Raw genomic sequence first — 22,666 nt, 5'->3', positions numbered from 1 at the left:
ATATGCATGAATACTACCCGCCAGACAGAGCATCCGTAAGGGGTTGTTCTCATAGTTCGAACTTCGACAGCTGCATGAATATCAATTGGAGAGGGAGGGTAGGTTATGACGCGTATGCATACCTCCTACCTCCTACGTTCATAGAAGGACATGGCTACGGCCTACGTAGAAACGACGTGGCTGGGCGTTGAGGAAAGATGCTAGAGCATAGAGTGGAGATGTCCATGTCAGGCTTCAGGCAAGCTCTCATTTGAACTAAGTATTTTGATTTGCCTGGACAATGGACGACCAAAGCATGAGACCAGCTCAATCGAAGAAGTGCGCATCAACACAACCTCTCCTTTCTTGTTTCCAAGACACGACAATGACAACGTTTAGGTGGCTTCAAGGACAGTTGACAAGTTAATCCTTATCTCTGAGTGGCTGAGTCGAGATAGCCTAACCTCAAACGCGATTATTTCAGCTGCAGACAATTTAATTAGGTAAAAAATAAAGAATGACATGTCTCCCGGAAGTTGAGCAGTACGTAAAACCAATACCAAACGAATAGTGTTTGTTTATTTCAACAACCTGCAGTTACACGACAACTTGTAACCGTTACCTTCTAGCGCACCAATATATTTCCAACTTGTTTATTGCTTTTGATTTAAACTCATTACTCAATGACCCTAAAAAACAGGCATTCCTTATCCCGGCCCTACAAGTTGTAAGCAAATAACACGATCCGCGCGACACAAATAATACATCGGAGTCAAATTAGCCATCACCGCCAGTGTCCCGTTTCGCCCGCATGACGTGCACTGTCCGCCGCTGGGGCCGTGTCCTGCCACCCGGATGTCACACCCTGTGGCCTCTAACGACCCACCCGGGCTCTGCTCACGGTCCGCTAACAAGCCGCCGCCGGGCAGCGGCCACAAACGGCGCCCTAATGCCGTGTCGCGGGTCGTGAGTGCCGGCCGGCCGTCCCACGATTAGCGCACCCGGCCGTGATGGATGTGCCGGCTCGCCGACGCGTCTGTCAATAGCGCAACCGTAGCCGGTCGAGTGGGAGGGCGGCGCCCGCCCGGCGCCGCCGCTACATGTTACGCCGGTGAACCCTCTCATTTGACCGGCCACCCGCGGCCCACAGCCGCTGTAAGTGGCGAGGAAGGCATTCCCGGGATGAAAAGGTACTCTGGCAGGTCATTTGAAATAAAATGTAGTCGTTGAACAGTAGCTATTTGAGGTGTTTTACGAATGGAACCGTTGTCCGTGGTGAGTTTGGTAGGCGTGAAGCTGTGACCCGGAACATTCGGAGTAAATTTGCCATATATCATTACTGAGCTACTGGTATGCCAGTAAATTTTCACCATCACCGCTGCAAATATGCGGTATGCACATTATCCATGTGGTTTGTAAAGTACAAGTCATGCAAATGACGGTAACAAATCCGTCTCGATAATGAGTTTTGCGTTGAACCCGTTCCATTTTTCTTTATTCCTCTCAGTGCCTATAAGGGCTGCCCGTATTGATAAGTATTTTATAAAAAAAAATCATTCAAGTAGGTATCGACAGATACTCTGCGAATATCAAACACATCATAGTATCACGCAGCTGCAGATAAAACTTCAGCATGCAAATCCTGTTTTACACGTGCTTCAACGTCTCTCGGCTCTGTTTGGGTCTGTCTCGAGCGCGACTCGAAGGTCTTACTTCTGACACGCTGACAGCGGGAAGTGTTTGGATTCCTGAACCTCACACAAACAGGTCTCGCTGTCTGCCGGCCCACTCAGCTGCCCGAGGCACGTGCCACGCGGTGGTGCTGTATTTGCAGTTGGCTAGCTATCTTGCTGAGTGATGGGCAAGAAAAACACACTCTGTGTTGTCATAAGGTTTTGCTGTAGACGAGGAAGGATGAGACTGCCTATTTGACGGTGGCCTTTGTGTAGGGCTGTTGTTACAAAGTGACGAATTCTGCATCGTACTGCTCCTAAATAAAGATTTCTATAGCGATGTGGCTTGGCTTCTCTTAGGACTTGCTATTGAATCACTGCATCTGTTTTTGGTATGCACGAAATGACAGCAGCTTAAAACACTGCTTGAGTGATCCGTGTTCAGGCCCTATGCATCCACGTTTCAATGAAACGCGAATTTCGGCACGATTTACATGGCAAGCAACGGAGCTAAAGGCCTTTTGCGCTGGTGGTCTGTCATAAACAAATTGCAACTCTATGACACAATGCCAGTTTCATAAAAGCCACTCTTAACATCTACTTTACGCATTGTTTGACACTCGAGCTACATGGCCCGAATATGACACTTTCCTTTGTCGAGATAAACAATTAGCAAACCTATTGTCCAACGTATACAATGTTGTGTTGAACACCCGTGCTTAAGCACGATCAGTGATCACATTTCGGATACGGACTTAAAAGCGTCACGTTCAACACGTCTTCGGTCAGGAGCGGTTTGGTGTGACGGTGTCAGCCCCCGGTCCCGGTAACCAGGGAGTCACGAATCAGGCCCACTCACGGCCGGGGCTCGTGGGTGCCCGCTGAGGTCACGAGTGCCCTGTTCGTCACGGTGTAGGACCTCTTTATTTCAGACCCCGGGCCCCTGAGGCTCGCAGACCTCTAGACCGCGGGAAGAGCTGATATGATTTGTCAGATAATTTAAGCGTCGGCCGCAGCTGTTGCCTTGAACTTGTGATGACAAAGCCATACGTTTATCTACGATCACGAAGGAAACTGTACGCTTGATTCGTTCCTTCGCTTACATACTTTCTTCGTTCTTGTGTTATGATTTACAAACAGATTAATGCACACTCATTGATTTATTCAACTGTGATGGGATCAACAAGAATGATCAGTGATCGTTTCTTCAAAGGGCTTAAAACTATGCGTGCATAACACACTTTTCATGCCATGCGTCGCTCCCGTCACCTATCGCAGGCTGTTGGCCACGCGTGCCCAGTAGTTGGTGGCCAGTGGCTGCGCCCCCGACCGGCACCGGAGCTCGTTTGTGGTACCGCGCGCTGTTACACACCATTCCTTACCACAACACTATACTTTGTTGAATAAACTGCCCCCGCTGCGGCGCCGGGCATTGAATTTAGAGCCGCGGTGAGTAAAGGGTGCTTCCAGTGCCCACTGTCGCACAATTACCGATAATTGCGCCCGGCCCGCTGGGTGGCCCAAGTGTTAATGGCCCGCGCCCGGACCCCGGCGACCTTATCGTGTTATATTCACGTTTGCAGGCAGTTATTTCCATGTCATTTATGTCACATCCTTGCAAATGATGTGGCCGGTGTGCAATTTAAAGCTCGTATTGGCGAATGTCGGGCAGTTTGATCGGCGACCGCAGTAGTTCGGCAGCGGGTTGGTGGTTGAGGTGCTTCCAGATTGAAAAAAGAAATAATCGAAATGCAGTGTAGCGTAAATTATTTTGCCCCTAGCTTTGTGATTGTTATGAGTGATTCACATTCGGGAACTTCTCTTCATAACTATTCATGCGGGCCTAGGTACATACAATACGTAAGTGTGCGATGATTTCGGGGCAATGGGCTTAAAGTGCCCGAGAGTCGGCTTCCGTAACTGGCCCTGGGACATCAGGTCAATTACTGCAGAGGATAAGCGCTTCTGACTCGAACATACTTCATACTTGTGATGCATGCACATCGACACTTTGTTTTGAATTTAGCTCTGTTTTTGACAGTTCGGGATTTTAAGCATTATATCAGTGATAAATGGGCGAAATTCGCGTCCATGCTATCTTGTTGTTTTGTCGCGACAGGAGTATTTGTTGACCAGTTTTTGTCAGCACTTGATTTCGCCACACAGTTGTCAGCGTTTTTGCTGACAGTTCTTTCCCTTTCGACGATGATTTATGTCTCAGTTCTGCGAATGTGGAACATGAACTTTTGAAGACATACGATATTCATGTGCACGAGTGATCAAGCTCTAAAAGATTTAGGGATGCCTAATGCCTTATCATGTTGATATACACTACAGTACCTATATGCCTAATAAAGATAAAGCACTGCGCACTAGTGATATAAACTGTGATGCTGATAGCATACCTAATATTCTCACCGAATATCTCTGAAAGTTAGACCAAAATGACACTAATTTCCATAGCACGGAGCTACAAGATACAGTAACACCAAATCCTGTTAATTGTCTACGATAGTTCAGACTCCTGTGAGTAGGGGCGCTACCCCAGCCCACCCCGTGACCTGCCCTCCATCTCCGGTCCGTCCGGCCGCTCGGAGCGACGCTCCTACCGAGCGACCCGCCCGTATCAGCTGAGGCCGGTCACCCGATCTCCGCATAACAGGCCACTACATTAAAACGCGCCCATTAGAGACGCTCACATTTCCATAATGAATGACCCGGGCCGTATTTTAACCGGCTCACAAACGTATGCACATTGTACAAGACATCCCGGATAAGCTCGGACCCGGTTAATGAAATTGTGGTTCGCTGGCGTCATATGTTCGAAACATACATTCTGACCGGCCTACTGACTCCCACGAACTGTAGATCCACCCATTGCCCCAGCTGGTCGAAGTGAGCTAATCGTTTAGTCATGAACGCTAACAAACAGTTCGGACTCTGTTGGTACAGCTAAAGTGGCATTGAAACCCAACTGAACAGTCTTTTCATTTATTTAAGCCACTGGACCATTCGTTACGTTGGACATTAAAGATCTCCGTGGTGTTATCACTTGAATAATGATCAACAAATCACGATTAAAATAAATATTAAAACAATCATGAGTGGAGACCTCCAGTTTTGTGGCCCTCGCTCTATCTTCATTTCAGGCGGGTAATCGGGTCCGGGTGCATACTGCCCAACTATGAGTATGTCAAAACTGTTCTTATGTAGGTACTCGGAATACGCGCTGCACCTACAGTGTCAAGGGAAACACCAGGTCACTCTGTATAGTACATGTAATCACAATACCTGCGTGCAAAACCGCCGCTCGTGGACGGGAGCACACTGTGTGGTATAAGTCTGTCACTACACATGCTGCAGGGCGCTCCAGCACGGGCAGCGCCGGCTACAACGCCCGGGCGACTTTCCCGGCCCGGCTAACGGTAAACCACTGCCTTGTCCTCCATCGCCGCTCGATTCGGCCGAACCGCGCCGAGCGCGACATGTCTTGCCGTCCGGCTTCCCCCGCTATCTGCCGGTGGCATCGCATTCTGACGGCACCTCGCGGCCATCATAGGCGGGCCGCTGTCACTGGCGCGCGCTGGGTGCCGCACGCTCCCCGTGTACCGCGCCGTGCTGGCGTGTGTACCGCTCGCTATCGCCGACATCACGCATGGTAACTAGCATATATCTCGCCAGCAAGTGATTCGTCACCGCCGACGCTGAGCGCGGCTCGGCTGATCATTCGGCGGCAGCTGCGGCGCGGACATGGCGCTCCGCGAGCCGCGGAGGTCCAGCCGATCGGCGCCGCTGTCCCGACGACCCCCGATGGGGCGATAGGTACACCGGTGGAAGGCGCTGTGGCGTACTGTCGAGCACCGCTCGGCACGGGTGGTCTGCCAGACGACATCAGTGACATCCTGTCACCGGCGGACTGACAGAGCAGCCGCTGTAGGACCGAGAGCGGAGTCGGCGACATGGACTCCGTTCCTGGAGATGACGAGCGCGGCGGGCTGGACGTGACACGTCACTGACCAGGTGGTGGTGATGTGAGGATGCTGGCGTCACCGTGCCGGCGCAGGTGGTCTCTGAAGGTGCCGCGTCTTCGGAAAAAGCGCAGCCTGCCCGTGTTTTGGTCCGCGTGGGTAGTTAGTAGTTACATCCATCGAATACAGTACAAATGGCCTGTTTCAAACAGATCAGCTCAACGTTTTCCTTTTAATTTCTAAGTCACGAATCATGGTCTGGAGCCTGGAGGTGCAGTAGGTATTTTATGCCAGGATTTGTGAACTGATTATGCAGCAATGAGTGAAGAAAGTGCCGACCTCAATAGGCAATAATTGGTCAATTATTGTCACGAGAAATGCTTTATTAGGACACCTCATGGGACCATCTTTGAACCATTTCTGGTCGCTTGCGATCATCATTCTTACCCTCGGCGAGCTTGCCTGTGACAGCTGAGCCCACTGTGCTGCTGAGGACTTCCGTTGTCATCTCGTGTGTCAGTGTCACCTCCAGAGTGACACACGGTCACCGGAAGCTCCCCATGTTACGCCGTGCATCAGTGTCACCTCCGCAATGACAGTTGACACACGACCGCCGGAAGCTGCCTGCATACGGATACCCGCCGGACCGGAGGACCGTCTTCCGACGTGAATGAATGGTCCGAGAGACACCCGTCCGACCCGGCCCCCACCTGCACAGGCGTCTGACGGGTGTCGGGCCGTCCCGAGACGACCGTCCTTCCGGAACCCGCAGCTCCGCGCGACACGGCGGGGCTCAAACGAGCTTACCCGTGTCGTGCATGAAAATCGGCATTCCACGGATGACACCCGACTTTTCATGTGCCGGATCGCCGGCCGGATCGTGTTGTTTCCATGTATGAAGTGAGATGCAAATGCTAAACAAATATGTAACAGCCGGTAGACAAATAAGTCGGCGAAGTAGAAAGAGGAACGTGAGCCGGCCAACACGATCCGAACCTGCTGGAAGTCCTGCTGAACCATTGATTCGGTTGCTGAACTTGATGATTTCGTTGTCATCTTCCCCAAGCAGGTATAGCGACTGAAGTGATTGCCACCTGGCATCCGGTGCATTGTCATTCTGTCACCCTCTCGTCCGACTGTCTTTCCTTGGAGAGTCTTCAACGTCAAGACCTGCGACTTCAGTCGCACCTCAGTACAGGAGTGACGCGACAGCGGGGGCGGGGCGGCCGGGGACCGAGCTCCGGCTAACCCTGGCCACGGCCGGCGCTCCATCCGTCTCTGTTTGCCGACCGCGGGCACCACGTGACGGCGGCGGCCAATGATTTATACCGTCCGTCCGCCCATCTAAACTGCCATCTCCCGTACGGTGCATATGTGACCGGCGCTCCCAGCCGCGCCGCCGCCGCCGCCGCCGCAGCCGCCGTTCGGCAGAAAACTCGACCCGGTCCGGTCCTGTGTCCCCATCGGTGCAGGCTCACGTCTGGCTCATGCAGATGCGCCGGCTGACCGGCAGGTAGCGCGGCACAGAGCAGCCCGTCTAGTTCGCGACTCTGCCGCCAGGGTGCGGGAGGGCTCCTAATTCACACACTCGCCGCTAGACGGCCGGGCACGTCAGACAGACAGACAGACTGGGAGCTGCTCCGATGATGGTGTCTGCTACCTCGAGAACTGCAGGGCGGTGGAACTATGGCCAGCCCCTCTGGGCATCTCTCGATACGTCTGTGGCAGGTCGGACCCGGAGAGGTCTGCGAGAGTCCCCGGCGAGATCCACTCTCCCACGGAGTCCAGTGTCGCCGGGACCTGCACCGGTCACCGGTGACGGCGCGGAGCGACCCGTGGGCGGGGTGTCGGACACGCGGCAAATGGGCCCATCCATCGCCGGCCAGCGTGCGCCGATCGTATCTGCGTTAATAAAGTCCCACGGCCGGGCCGGCTTCATTCAGAGCGGGGCCGCCGACCGATAGCTGGGACACAGCCGAGACTAATTTGATCGCCGCGCGATGGATTTGTACGGCCGTTTCTGACACATTCAGTGTTCTCTGTGAAATATATTCCGACCTGAGCGGCTACTGTTTGGCATGCACACTAATTAGATAGCCTTTGCACGATACTTGAGAACTGGAAACATGAGAACCGAGCATCGGATGCAACGAGTGAGTGAGAGCCAGTGAATACATTAAAAAGCACCGTGCAACACTCAGTACACTCACTACAAGAGTCCAGGAATACTTCTAGAGCCCTCTCAGAATCCCCTCAAACCCTCGATTATGGGCCATCTTTACTCGATTCTCGCGCTGGCTGAGTGGCAGACAGACTGATGACCACGTCTGACCTCTGTGACCGAGGACGAACAGCGGCCATTCCACCGCCTGTCTCGGCATTCATATCTGGTAAAATACGACAGCAGCAGCTCCCGGTGGCGGCAGGCTCAGAACGTCCGTCCCTCAGCGCTGTACCACGCGACCCGGCTGCAGAGCCACACTCGCTGGCCGCTGTTCATGCAGGAATTAGTCGCCCTTTGTGTGGCTATCGTGTATTGTATTTTCTTTTCCTAGTCTCATGCATATTATCGTGACAGGTAACGTGTCAATGGTGGTTGTATTTGCACTATCGTGAACACATTCATACTGGCAGTCCTCATTTCAATTTGACTACAACAAAAATACGAGCTCTTGGGTCGTAAACTATGATCAGTACCCTCCAAGCACGGATCAAAGTGTACTTATTCTCCATCTCTATATCTAATAGAGCCCCTTGGTCCCATGTCACAACTCATTGGAACTGAATGATTCTGCTCTGGGCGCACCTAATGTTCCTGGTCTGCGGCCACTCAGATTAGGACACCGGTTACGTCTGCCGACACCTATCACGCCCTCTCCATCATATTTCGGTCCCATCTTGACATCCCTCCCCCTCCCAATCCCCGCCCGCCCCACGAGCCTCCCACACAACACACATGTCGCGGGCGTCCCATCACGGATGGCACATTACTCTGTGTCTGGCGCCCTGGGTTCGGAGGCCGGTGGTCTGGAGATGATCCGACCGCACCTGGCTCACCTGCTCTGTGACCCTCGCGAGGACGAGACCGGACGACATTTGTCAATTCAATCAGTGTAGCGGGCTGGTGGGACAGTGGGCTCCTCCGCAACGAGCAGACTCGCTCCCATGTAGAGCCGGGGCTGGCTGAGAGAGACTCATGGTCGGTCTGTTGTAATTTCATGGACTAATATTTTGAATATGATAATCGGAGCGGCTTTTCAATGACAGAAGCAGCGGTTTCGAAATGATAAATTACGCATTACGTATGGTGCTGAGCGCAACAAATTAAGCAAAATACCATCCTTACAGACAAGTTTTGGGTTAGTCATGTCGTCTTCTTTAATTATAAAATTATTAAAGCGCACAAGGCATGATGTATTATTTCCATTTTCCATATTTGAAGGTACAATGGTATGTTTAGCTGCTACACATATGTATTATCCAAACTAAGCACATGCAAAGTAAAGCATGCCCAAAACTACATATAACCCAGCTCGAGCGAATGGTCAGCTGTCCTCAACCGAATCCGGATATAGCTCAAGAAGAGGTCAGTATATGATCATATACTTACAGTATTCGCTGCTGTATTCCGAATACCAATGGCAGTCAAAGAATAAAACGGGAGTCTGAAATTGAACTGACGTAATACTGTCCCGTCAGGCATAACGAGCACACACCCAGCCAGAATTTAATTGAGGTGCTCTCGACTGACTGTGGATTTCTGTCCTTTCTGTTTCAGGGTTCCGGAGGAGGCAGCTGTGACTGTCTGGGCTGTGGGCGGCAGACAGCTGGCTCACCACCGTCGAGCGCAGAGATACGCCAGCTGCAGTGACCCCACAGGTGACCTGTGACCTGTACCGGAGGGTCATCAGTCAGTCATCAGCAGGGCGCCGCCTCTCCGATTGGGGGCGACGGGGAATTCTGGCCAGCCGCGAGAACAGAGGACACAGTCCAAGGTGCTAGGGAGATTCGGGAGCAATCCTGGAACAGGAGAGGCCTCATGGAGGAGCCTCAGAGTCTAGGATTGCGGTATCCTAAGTGAGAGATCTTTCAATGCAGTCCCCTTAGCTGGTGACTGCACACTCGCTACAGCGCAGTCATATTTCAGATGAGATAGCCGTGCCAAACACCTTTGTAAACAGCCTCTGGTTGCTGACCTTTTCTGGGCAAGGCGATCAGAATAAATGAAAACCTTGGCCGATTCTTACCGCGCTCAAAGGCACCTGTTTTGATCAATCGCTCCATTCCCAAACCTATTCCGCTGCATTCCACGCCATATCAAAATGTTGTGCTGAGCTGTGAACTGGTATGCCAGCTCTGGTTATGTGATAATATGTGATTGCGTCAAATGAATGTATGTATATAGTAATACTGAATGTTTCTATTTTGAGAGTGCGTCCGAAATAAATCCAAGTGACGTTATGGAACTCTCTTGACGGCATGTTTTGGGATGGAACATGTGTGCTTCAACAGAAATTTAGCGGCAGGCACGGACGAGGTTTGACATGCCATCGGAGGTTCATATTTTTCAATTCACTGTCCATGACATAATAATCGAAATTAAATAAATTGGGGCATTACCATCAAAGTTAAGAAAATGCTAGCTACATTATCCAGAACACTGATAGACGACTTTAACTTCGTTATGATTGTTGGTCTACGCACTCATATCATCGGACACTATGAGCTATTCGAGAACACCATTTTTTTATCTAACGATTCATTGGAAAATTCTACTACGTGGCGAAACTAATATACAATTGTAAAACCTTACCAATAATAAGGAAGATCAGTGCATTGCGGTAATGACTGACTTGTCTCTAGAGGAATGCAGGCTGTAGTCTTCAAACGTCTTACATTTTGTTCTGTTTCATGTCGTATTACAAACAGTACAGCATGAAGTTTGCATGTCAGCTATTCGTTTCGACTGGATCATGCTTAACATTCGTGTGGATAAAACAGCTCTCCGGACATGTGAAAACGAAACTTTTCAGAACTTTTAACCATTACAGCGGGTGGTCAATCAAACATAAATATTGTCACGGCAGATAACGCAAAACTATTCAAACTCCATACCGGATACATGCCCGCCGCTGTGTCATCTTCGACTGAGGACCCGCGGTCTTACACACCCGGAGCTGAGCCGTCACAGACGCCATGTCTGCCGCGGGGGCCGTCTGACGCGGCTGTGACATTTGTGGCGTGTGCGCAACACCTCGCCGCGGCGCGGTGCCATGTCCACATTATTGATGGCTCATCAGTGACGGTGGCGGAGACGGCGGCGGCGGTGGTGGCGGCGGCGGCGCTTGGGGACGGTCCTCCGACACACGGGGCCGACAGGATCAAAGGGCGGCCTGCCGAGCTTGCAGGAGGTGCAGGATGTGTACATATGAGGATGCAGGATGTTGATGATGCTTCGCGAGGCGCGATCCTCTATGTCCGCATGGGCCTAACCGTTTACGATAGACACGTGATTTTGCACACATAACCCACAGCCCGGTCGGGGAGCCTTCAGTGCGATAAGCTGTTTGTGTTGGCACTGACTTTCAGATCCTTTGCATTGGCATCGTTCGAAGCTTCGGAGAAAAAATCAGATACGAGTAATGTTCTTGTCATTGGTTAATGGACCCATTCGTCAAATATCTAAACATATTCCGCTTTAACTGCTGTATCCAGTCACCACTATTTTCGCCGAAGCATGCACTTATATGGAAGATGCAGCTATGTAGATGCCAGATGCTTGATGCAGCCAATAGCGCCCATGTTTATGCACTGTAACTTCTGGCTACATTTCAAATAAATGCACGCTCGGGACCATACCTGCTATATAGAAACCGTGAGAGCACACCGTCCAGCTCACTTCACCCATTCCGAGCACGCGTGACGCACTGACGAGACTAATTCAATCGTCGCGGTGTGCGCGTGTTCTCCAGTGTGCGAGCACCCTGCTATCGCAACGCATCCCCCAGTACAGCGGCGAACAGCGCAGTGGTCCGCCGCAAACACTGCATAAATGTATGAGTCGTGCCTGGCCCTGCGTGCGTGGTGTGTTTCAATGGCCACCGGAGCGGATTGTTTCAGTCATCGGCGGATCCAAGTCGGGGAGACATTTTTGGCATTTTCCCCCTTACGCAGAGCCAAACATTGAAGAAATTATGAGGCTTTCCTAGCATAAGAGGAAAGCTTGCATGCGAAAACATTCATGTGAAGCAGTTTGTTTTGAATTGTACAGCAGCTCGTAAGGAAGTGCATTCCGAGGAGTTTTCGAAAATCGGAGAACCTATTTGCAGTGTTATGCTCCCGTGCTCCCTTGCCCCGGCCCGCAGCACTCCATACTGCACCTTTGTGGATCCACAAATGGTCTCAGCGGGCTCACTGGAAAAGGGGCCTTTTGAGAATTTTTTTTGGACGCATCGACTAACATCGACGATTTTTTTCGCCAACATTTACCGTCCCACTCAGCATTGCTCTCCATCTTTCTCCCCAGCATCAACAATTTCCTATTCTCCCTCACCACCACCCTATCTCTAGACTGCATTCCTGCAGATTCGACTTCTCTGGGAGCAGTCTGACCGCCGACCGGTTCACCGTCGGAGAAATAAAACAGAAACGATTTCTCTGCTATCGGCACCGATCACGGGCCCGGCTCTACTGCCGCCGCTGGTTGCATGAATAATGTAACTGGGATGGTGAACGAGACCGACAATATAGTGAGCCGAACGGCGGCCAGACGCCCTATAGGACGATACTTTCTGGGTGGGGCAGGTGGGGCAGGCTTCGGAGGCTGCGGGTGGGGAAGGTTACGTGCCTAGTCTGTAACGGACCCCGCCATAGGTACAACAGCCTCCGAGGTTGGTGACAAGAATTTCTTGACGGTTAGGTCCTGAAACAATCTCCCCCTTTACATATTGTCCCAGTAAATTATCCCAGGACTGCTCTCGATGAAACACCTTATAAAACGCAGCTTTGCCGGTCGATCCATTTGCGGCTATTCGTGTCAGTCTCTATCACCAAACGCTGATGGGTCGGCCGGCGTCCTGCAGAAGTGAGGGGTCTGTTTCAGGTCTAGACACAAAGGGACGCAAGGAGGGCGCTGGCCGCTGCCATAAACCATCTAACCGGCTTCCCAGTGCCGACGATCGCTGTCGGAGGCTCCCGGTAGGTACAAACGGACGTCCGGCAGGGCCGCCGAAGGCTGATTTGAACCCTTCCTCCTCCTCCTCCTCCTCCTCCTCCTCCTCTCTCTCTCTCTCTCTCTCTCTCTCTCTCTCTCGCTCTCGCTCTTTCTCCCTTCAGCTGTTGAATCTCCTCTCTCTACCCTCCACTCAGCAGGCGACCCTTGGTGTATTTTTGGCAACGACAAGAGGAATGTTGACGATGCGACAGCCATGCGGCGTTGTGCTTACAATGTCGGTATCTGATCGGCAGATCAGTTTTCGGCATTTCTGGTCGTCTCTGTCATACGGATAATGATTGCTGAACATGGTCGTGAATGTTTAACCTGATCATGGACGTTCCCGGCTCATTTTAATGATAAATCGTTTTGAAAGGGCTGGCCAGACGCTATACATTCTTTTTCTTATCGGTATTTACGTTCCGTGAAATCTTTGGCCGACGTCCATGGCTGCCACAATATTCCTTTATAGGTATTCTGAGCGTGCGTGATTAAGGAATAAAATGGATAAAATAGCAATGCTATTTTTTATTCGTATGAATGATTTCGACCCTAAAATCTGGCCAGTTTATACCTACAAACTGAAATGTTGCTTAGCGTAAGTGTCTTCCACCCACCTTTTCCAACCCTCCGATGCGCTGAACGCTTATAAGAAGCAGTGCGACTGCGGTCCCTGCAGAGGATGCGTTTCTACTCAGCATTGCAGTCTTTCACACTCGTTATAGGACCGGCTGTCAATCTGACTCGATCGGTGTCAGTTATCGCATTTCCAGATGTAAAAAGATGTTTTTACGATAAGTTCAATATTTGCAGTGCTTAGATTCTACTTAACCTTTCTGCAATTTAGCTTAACGGAGGTTCCACTGAATTCATCCTGGTTTTAAAAATGAGCATCGGTGTATGTAGGTATTCACTTTCATTGACTGCCTATCTGAACGCACCAAAGAACACCCACTTCGCTAAAGCGTGCAGATGCTAATCTGGTGTGAAACCGGTGTCTTACACGTTCTATATTACCTTACGCAACACAATGAATTCATGCATGCAACTCTTAAGAACGTCGTTACGGCGAGTTTTCCCTTTGTGAAAATGTTGAGCACGGACCGGCCTGGACTGGAATGTGGGACTGGTTAGCAGACGCTGTAGCTTCTTACCACCGCGCACATAGAAGATAAATGATCGGCCGCTTTATAGGTTGTTTCGCTGGGTCGGGCTGGGCGGCTGGGGGTTTATTTGGCAGCTGATGGATGTCCGTGTCATACGTAGACACCATATATGAGCGACGCATGGGTCAGCACTGACTTCAGAGCATACAATCAGTAGCCACTGTCGCAATAAGCAAATTGCAGCATGCAAAGTCGAACCAGATTTAGAAATAAACGCCATAAACGTACGCATTTATCTCATAGCACTTTCAAAGCAATTTGGATCCATGAATAGATACATGTGAATTACCATGCGCAAGTTACATTAAGATCGATAGGTATAGGTATTATCTTGTAGTTGACAGGACTTTGGGGTGAGTTTGGCCTTTGAAATATATGATCTATGCTGAAGGATAGCTAATCTGTTGCAAAGGCCCTACCTACAATTTTTGGCAAGATACGATATTATCAAAGGAAAGGAGCTATTTTCCAATGACAAATGCTAACATCAAGATACGCGGATATCATAATTCAGAAGCGTCTGCATTTTCATGTTACTCGGTTGATTTTTTTTTTGAAGACATTTTTGCTGTTTTAGCATGCATTGGCTCGTGGAACCGTGTTTGTCGATTGGTTTTGATGAAATTGCGCGTCGCTGTTGCTGCATCCACCATCCTAACCGACCCGCGCCATTCAGTATTCTAAACGATGACAGAAATGGCCCACCGTGGGGCGACTCCGATGCCGTTTGGCCGTTAATTCAGCGACAAAGCAGGATACAAAGCGCTTATTTCAGACGTCTCACCGACGCAACGGCAAATCTGCAAAATACGTTCGAAAATAGTTTGGGGTTTGCCGGTGATTTCAATATAAATGGTTCGTTGGTGCCATCTGGAGAGAATATGAAGTGTGCATGTGGATGAGAGCCGAGATTCGCCTCCGCTATTACCGTTATTGGCCATGTGTTCCCATCAACTCGACTTAGAGGATTGCTAAGCGCCAGGCTGTGCGTTTCTGAGTCATATATCAGCAAGGACTCGCACCAAACTCACATTGAAGCTCAACCGCGCCTTTAATATCATAAAATATATTGCGAATGCTGGATATATTATTGATAACTACGCTGGGGATGACGGCGAGCGCTGGCTACGCCCTTCGGATATGCGATGTGAGGATCGTTCAGGATTAGTTATGACACTGTGACTGCCATTCACAATGGCACATGTTCTTGTTCACCGTGGGCCTTCTTGGTGCTCATTCAGAGAGGTTTAAAATAAACAAACGCTCGAAACGCCAAAAATTACACATTTCCCTTGACAAACTACTACGGATGTTTTGTTTTTCGTTTCTGATCACATACATACATTTTGGCAAACCCAATAAAACACATTACAAATTTCTACATTAGATGTCATAGAGGGAAGCTGTAGCATGTTTAGCACAACGTAAGCTTTGACCCAATATTTTAGGTTAAGCCGTCTCAACGTACATGATCATTTCATATCTCGTATAAGGACTATGATTTGCATACCAAACTGTCTAAACATATCACACTCATTGATTTTAAGCAGATGAGTAGTCAGATGGTTCAGCGCTCCTATCCAATCGGAGATCGCATTGAAAGCGCACTTCATCATATTGTCCTTACGAAGGCATCCTATTACCGTAACTTATGTCAGGACATGGTTATTGGTTACAGCCCCGCACGCTGGATGAAACCCGGCCTTATCCCCGACCGTTTGACTTCTCTGAGCTGTTTGAATGATAAAGTCGCCTTCCGAATCTCATGAGTGCCACTCTGTACGGGCTATCACGCCATCTGTGTCCCGCTTTAGTGCTCCCCGTGTGCTATACTGGGCTATGGATAAGAGTCTTAGCGCTTGGACATCGTACCGTCAAGGGCGAGGTACGCCCCTCACAGGACGACCCGCTGAGAGCAGCGACTAGGCCGAGAAAAGGACTTGGAGAATGGAGATGTTCAGCACCACTAGCCCGGATGACAAACGTCGAATTAGAATGGAGTTCCAGGTGCGAGAAGCGTGAAACATGATATCCAGAGGAATGAAGGGACCCGATATAATATTCACCGGAAAGGTGGAAGTACTCGTAGATGGGATATAGGAAGGAGAACTCACTATCTGAGACATTGGGCTGAGGCAACGAATTAAAGTGATCATCCCACATGAAAAAGTCGTCTAATCAGCTCAAAAGTGCTGTTACGAACGTCGAATTAGAATGGAGTTCCAGGTGTGAGAAGCGTGGAGCATGATATCCAGAGGAATGAAAGGATATTCACCGGAAAGGTGGAAGATCTCGTAGATGGGATATAGGAAGGAAAACTCACTATCTGAGACATTTGGCTGAGGCAACGAATTAACCCTCGCATGTGTGCGGCGTTTGCCAGCTTCTAATGTGTAGGGGGGGGGGGGGGTCGGTTGGACCCCCCCCCCTTGCCGTTTGGCCCCTGATCGAGCTAGAGCTTCGCGGAAAAAACGAGCGTGTTGCCCGTGACGAGAGGAAGCCGATGATACCCAATTTTAAGGTCCTAGGTCATTGGTTGACCTTCCAGGTCAGGTCAATGACCCAAAGTCGGGAAAATCGGGACCTGTTAGAAAGTCGTAAAGTGTGGCTGCTAAGAGGTTTTTCGGGGTGCTGATCACGAATATCGTGTTAGTTTTGATCACAGATGATGTCTTGAAGCATTTAGACCAGGTCGGGTCAGGTCAGGTCAGGTCAACCAGTAGGCGTCGTGACGGGTATTCGTAGTACGTGTCAACCGCCTCTGACAGCTTCGTAACATGTTACGAAGTCACCAAAACTACTTCGTAAATGTTCAAATGGTTGCTAAATTCGAATTCAGCTCCAAAAACTAGCCTAGAAACATGTAAAACTCGAAAAAGTGACCCGAGGTCACCCGAGGTCACCAAAGGTCAATGACCTGACCTGACCTTCAGGTGACCTTGACACACACGGGAGTAACATCAAATCACATGTTTGAACGTTTGAAACCACGAAAAGCTTGCAAACACGCGGCTAGTGCGAGTCGACATACGCGAAATCGCGATTCCGGCCAAACATGGTCTCGGAAAAGAGGTCACAGGTCAAAGGTCATTTGGGTCAGGGTCATGAAATTTTCAGGGTAGGTGTAAAATTGATTAATGCGAGGGTACTGAAAGTTTCGTTGCGATCGGCCGCTTTTTACGCGAGTTATTCGCGAAAAACCATGGGGGGGTCCATCCGACCCCCCCCCCCCCTACACATGCGAGGGTTAAAGTGATCATCCCACATGAAAAGTTGTCTAATCAGCTCAAAAGTGCTGTTAACGAAAACTGAAAGAGCATCGACCACACTGGATTGGCTTTTTGCAGGGAATATCCTTACATTTTTTTCAACCATTTAGGAATACATTGAGCCTGAATGGAAGCCTACGCTGCCATCTGATCCACAAGTTTATGGCCATGATGATTTATGTTGCGATCAACATACATTTTGTCGATCTGTTTGGGTCTAAAAGAGATCGTATAGATAAAAAGGTCTTATCCTTGCAAAGAGACTCGATTGCTATGTCAAACAGCTGGAACTGCAGTGGTTATACCGTTTGCTGCCTAGTGCCTAGAATCCTATTATGAGGATCCATAAACAAACGGATGAAAATACCTAAATGAATATGAAATAATTTACATCATTAAAAGAGATTAGGACACATATACATGTGTATATGTGTATATGTAATACGTTAATATTGTATGATAATATAAAATCGCTGCTGTGCTCCGTTATCAGGTACCCCACCATACTACTCCAGTGGTGCTGTGGACGCAGCCTGTCTCGCGGAGCTGCTCCGTCCACTAACCGTCATAGCGGCATGTTGCTGCCCTGTTTGCAGCCCTGTGCCGACCGGCCGGCCGCGGTGGTCTGACCGGCACTAACTCCGCCATCGACGCGGCCCCTCTGACAGGTTTTACTGGTGCTGGGAGGGGAGCCATGCCGAGGCGGCCGGAGACGGCGGAACGGAGTGAAACATGGCCGGTGCTGGTGGCCGTCATGGGTGGGGCTGGATCCCGACTTCTGACGGCTCCTCCAATCTGCCGAGCTATGTCAGTTGTTGAGTTATTGTGTTTCGCTTCTGAGCTGTGTAGTCCTATCATAAGGCCTTAATACTCGCCAGGCAACGTTTTCGTGCCACCCTTTCAGTCGGTTCCGGGGCCGCCGGTGTACTGTTTATCTAATCGTGATTGCTGATGAACACATCTCAAACCTGGACCTAGCTTCGGGAAATGAATAAGCAGGAGCTCACAAGTCACATGTCATCTCACATCTTACACCGACCGGCACCCCCGAGATCGACTTACCTACACAGGAAGGTTAAACCTCCCCGTCCACCATTGATATTGCCTTGACGAGTCTTCGCTCGATGCCGAGCCACCGACTGTGGATCGGGCACACATAGCGCCACCTGGCAGAAGAAGCATACACTAGCCGTCAGGTGGCAGCACAGTCTGAAGTTCCAGCGATCACAGATGGCGCCCTGGTCAAATGACCGTCTCGAAGGGGTTACGGACAAAAGTACCTACGTATCGCTAAAGTACGTAGGACAAAAGTACGTAAGCAAAAGTACGTAGGATTAAAGTACGTATCGCAGAAGTACGTACAGTATAAAGTACGTATGGACAAAAGTACGTCAGGGACAAAAGTACGCATCGCAGAAGTACGTACAATATAAAGTACGTATGGACAAAAGTACGTCAAGGACAAAAGTACGTATCGCAGAAATACGTACAGTATAAAGTACGCATGGACAAAAGTACGTCACGGACAAAAGTACGTATCGCAGAAGTACGTACTGTATAAAGTACGTATGGACAAAAGTACGTCAAGGACAAAAGTACGTATCGCAGAAGTACGTAGGGTATAAAGTACGTATGGACAAAAGTACGTCAGGGACAAAAGTACGTATCGCAGAAGTACGTAGGGTATGAAGTACGTATGGACAAAAGTACGTATAGCTAATGTACGTAGGGTAAAAAGTACGTATGGACAAAAGTACGTCACGGACAAAAGTACGTATCGCAGAAGTACGTAGGTATAAAGTACGTATCGACACGTACGTATGGACACGTACGTCACGTACAAAAGTCTACGTATAGCAAATGTACGTAGGGTATAAAGTAGGGTAGCCTTGGGCACGACGCCCCAGATAATTTATTTTGCTACATAGGTACCTACCTACTTTTGTCTCACATCACCTGGAAGGCCAAATTTGTGCTCAATGTGTTCTTTGGACATTTAACTTTAAATTCCACCCCTCAAATTCATTCACTTATGATCGGACTCCCAGCTCGGAAGTGCTTTGTGAAGCAACTGCAAATGGGACATTTTGCCCCAACCCCAGGGCAAAACGCCCCACGGCCTGAGGCAAGAAGCCCCATACACTAGATTAACCTTCGCGGGCCCGGGGGGGGGGGCGTTTTTCGCCCCCCCCCCCAGGCGAATATTTGCGATAGCTCCCGAACGCTTAGGGATAGGACGCGAAACTTTCAGTACCTTTTCTCCCATCAATTTGACATCTTCTGAAGTAAAAAAAAATTGGACCTAGCCCCATTGATGACGTCACAAAGTCGATTTTTCTAGACCCCTGCACGGCAAACTTCGGTGTCACAGACGCGAACTTCAAATAGCTGCTAAAAAATAGAGTTTTAGAGATAAAGACAAATTACGAGCATGGTTGTGTAGCATTTGACCTAGAGACAAATACAAAAATAGTTTTAGTGACCTGAGATCAGAGGTCAAGTCAACGACCCCGAGCTGTGGTTTTAGTTTTTCGCAAATAACTTCAACAAAAATGGTCCTAGAGCTACGGCAGTGGTACCATCGCATTTGCCTTGTCAAGCCGCGTCGAATGATATATATTTTGTTTGGAAAAGGGCAAGTTTTATGTTGACCTTATGTGACCTCGGAATGACCTTAGGTTGACCTTGACACATCAAAAGTCGTTTATGATGGATTCGTACCCGCTGATCACGAACCTGGCATCTATTTTCCTCTAAGCCTTTATTTAGAGCCTCCGGATGGCAAAATTGTCTTATTTATTATTACTAACTTGAATCAGTGAAATAGACTCTAGCAAGGACTCTCTTCTGTGACCTTGACCTTTGAGCAGCCTTGTATCGTAAGATAAACCACAAATAGGGACCTGATAAGCCTCAAAACATTTCAAAACATCTTGGAAGTTGACACACAAGATGTACGAAAAAGTGCAAAGTTTGAGGTCAATTTTTAACATGACCTTGACCTTGACCTTTGATGTTGAGCATATTTTCGGAATTCTCAGATTCTCTTCTTTCGTTTGACACCCAATTTTGCCGGTTTTATGCATCCTGCCGTCCTCTAGAACGCTCACTTTGAGATCACAACACATGTGCCGGTTTTTGCCTTTGACCTTGACCTCTGACCTTGAAAATTGACCAGAGGTAAAAAAAATTTGGGTGCTTTAGAATCGTCTCATAAGGACCTTTCGTTTGGTATCGCTTTTGTTTGCGTAGCTCCCTTATTTACGGAGTTAGACAGGGGGGCGAAAAACGCCCCTCCCGGGCTGCGGTGGTTGGAATTACCCCCCGGGCCCGGCCGGATTAACAGAAGAGAGGATCTTTCCCCAGAACCCTGCCAGTTCCGAGAAACATCGGTGAGGCGTTTTACCTCGGCGGGGCGACTTGCCCTGGTGTACCCTACGTGTGGACAAAAGTACGTCACGGACAAAAGTACGTACAGCAAATGTACGTAGGGTATTAAGTACGGCCCTCCAGCAAAAGAGTGGTTGGTTAGCCTATGTGCTTTTGGTGTAATAACTTCGAATGACAGGGACACTCCTGTAAAATGACTCAATAGAAATGAGAAAAGGGTTCGTGCACACACTTCGGCAATGGTTATCAACAGCCATTAGACGTATTCGTCAATGCAGATCGCTTATTTTGATGTTGGCAACCAACGTACCCCACCCTTGGGTTAAGTTGATCAATGTGTAATACCTTTCTTATTCTTTATTTAATGAGCATTTGTTACAGGGCAATGGCATAGCAAAATTTCTTGATGAGTAAATGGGCGAAATGGACAAAGCTATATCATTTGGTATATGAATTTTTCATGAGTTCCCTGTAGTATGGCAACAGAGCAGCAATAAAGAAAAAGTGGTTCAACTTACACTACTACACCCTACTTCTAGCATACGTACTTTATACACTACGTACTTTGGCATACGAACCGTACGTACTTTTTGCATACGTACTTTTTACATTACGTACTTTTGCATACGAACTTTTGCGTACGAACATTTGCGTACGTACTTTTGGCATACGTACTTTATACACTACGTACTTTTGCATACGTACTTTTGCGTACGAACATTAGCGTACGTACTTTTGGCATACGTACTTTATACACTACGTACTTTTGCATACGAACTTTTGCGTACGAACATTTGCGTACGTACTTTTGGCATACGTACATTTTACACTACGTACTTTTGCATACGTACTTTTGCGTACGAACATTTGCGTACGTACTTTTGGCAAACGTACTTTATGCACTACGTACTTTTTCAAACGTACTTTTGCGTACGAACATTTGCGTACGTACTTTTGACATACGTACTTTATGCACTACGTACTTTCGCATACGTACTTTTGCGTACGAACATTTGCGTACGTACTTTTGGCATACGAACTTTATCGCCTACGTATATTTGCGTACGAACATTTGCATACGTACTTTTGTCCTACGTACTTTAGCGATACGTATTTTAGTCCTAAAATCGTCTCGAAGCGACGCTCGGCTCAACCCCAGCAGACAGGGCTTATGTGGCCTCATTTTGCACCGCCACCATAGCTATGCCAATTTAGTCAAAACACTTTTTAACGCTTAGGTCAGGCTGAGGTATAAAACGGTCAGCATACAATGTTCCGTTCAGAGTGGCTAGTCGATTATCCTCGCGGTATTTCCTATCTACCGTTCTTCTTTGTCTTGTTTCGCCGCGCAGCCAAAAGATTCGCAATTAGATTCTTCAGAAAAAACTTACTATTCGTCGTGCAACGATATCCAGAAACTACGATAAAATATCTTGTTGGGTAGGAAAAGCAGTTCACAATTGACTGCAAACAAAATATTGCAACACAATGGTAGTAAAAAAGAGTAGCCCAAGTGACTCGATACTCAAACTACCAGCAAGTCATTCGTCGTCTTCCATTGCCCTGAATTTCACTGTCCAACCATCAATGTGTCACCGTTGATTCACTTCCTGAAACACCTTAGCACTTTAACCTCCCCCCCCCATACACACATATTTACCTACATCAGTTACACCGATATCCCTTTTCTACCACAGCACCGTAACACATCACCGCACCACTCCCCCTCCCCCTTCGGTCACCGACTGACAGTTATTCTGCGCTACATGCCCCGCAGCGGTTGACCCGTGTGACCTTGACCGACTCGGCCTGGAGTGTGATCTCGTATCCAATCAGGGAGCGCGTCGTCCGCCTAGCAACAGGACGCTGTGAGGAAGTGAAACATATCAGCTGTGGAGAGGGTATCGGCGGGGCAAGGGATATCGTTAAAATTTTGGAACGCAGTTTGGTGACTCGTCTATGTGTGGATTTAATGTTACAATGAAATGTTGCCGATCATTGAAAGGCC

The 22,666-nt window shown here is 48.9% G+C and overlaps 1 protein-coding gene across 1 annotated transcript in view; it reads left to right on the top strand.

Annotated features, from left to right (window-relative positions):
- Positions 1-10,081, top strand: part of LOC122373618 (basic proline-rich protein-like) — a 62,045-nt gene extending 51,964 nt beyond the window's left edge. The window contains exon 6 of the mRNA XM_043351868.1: positions 9,399-10,081. The gene's annotated coding sequence lies outside the window, so the exon portion shown is untranslated. The remainder of the gene's footprint in view (positions 1-9,398) is intronic.
- The last annotated feature ends 12,585 nt before the right edge of the window (positions 10,082-22,666 follow it).

The sequence above is a fragment of the Amphibalanus amphitrite genome, unplaced genomic scaffold, assembly GCF_019059575.1.
Source record: "Amphibalanus amphitrite isolate SeventyFive unplaced genomic scaffold, NRLGWU_Aamphi_draft 001523F_arrow, whole genome shotgun sequence".
In the NCBI taxonomy this organism is placed as follows: Eukaryota; Metazoa; Arthropoda; class Thecostraca; order Balanomorpha; family Balanidae; genus Amphibalanus; species Amphibalanus amphitrite.
Note: the sequence above shows the minus strand (reverse complement) of the source record. Positions and strands in the feature narration are given on the sequence as shown.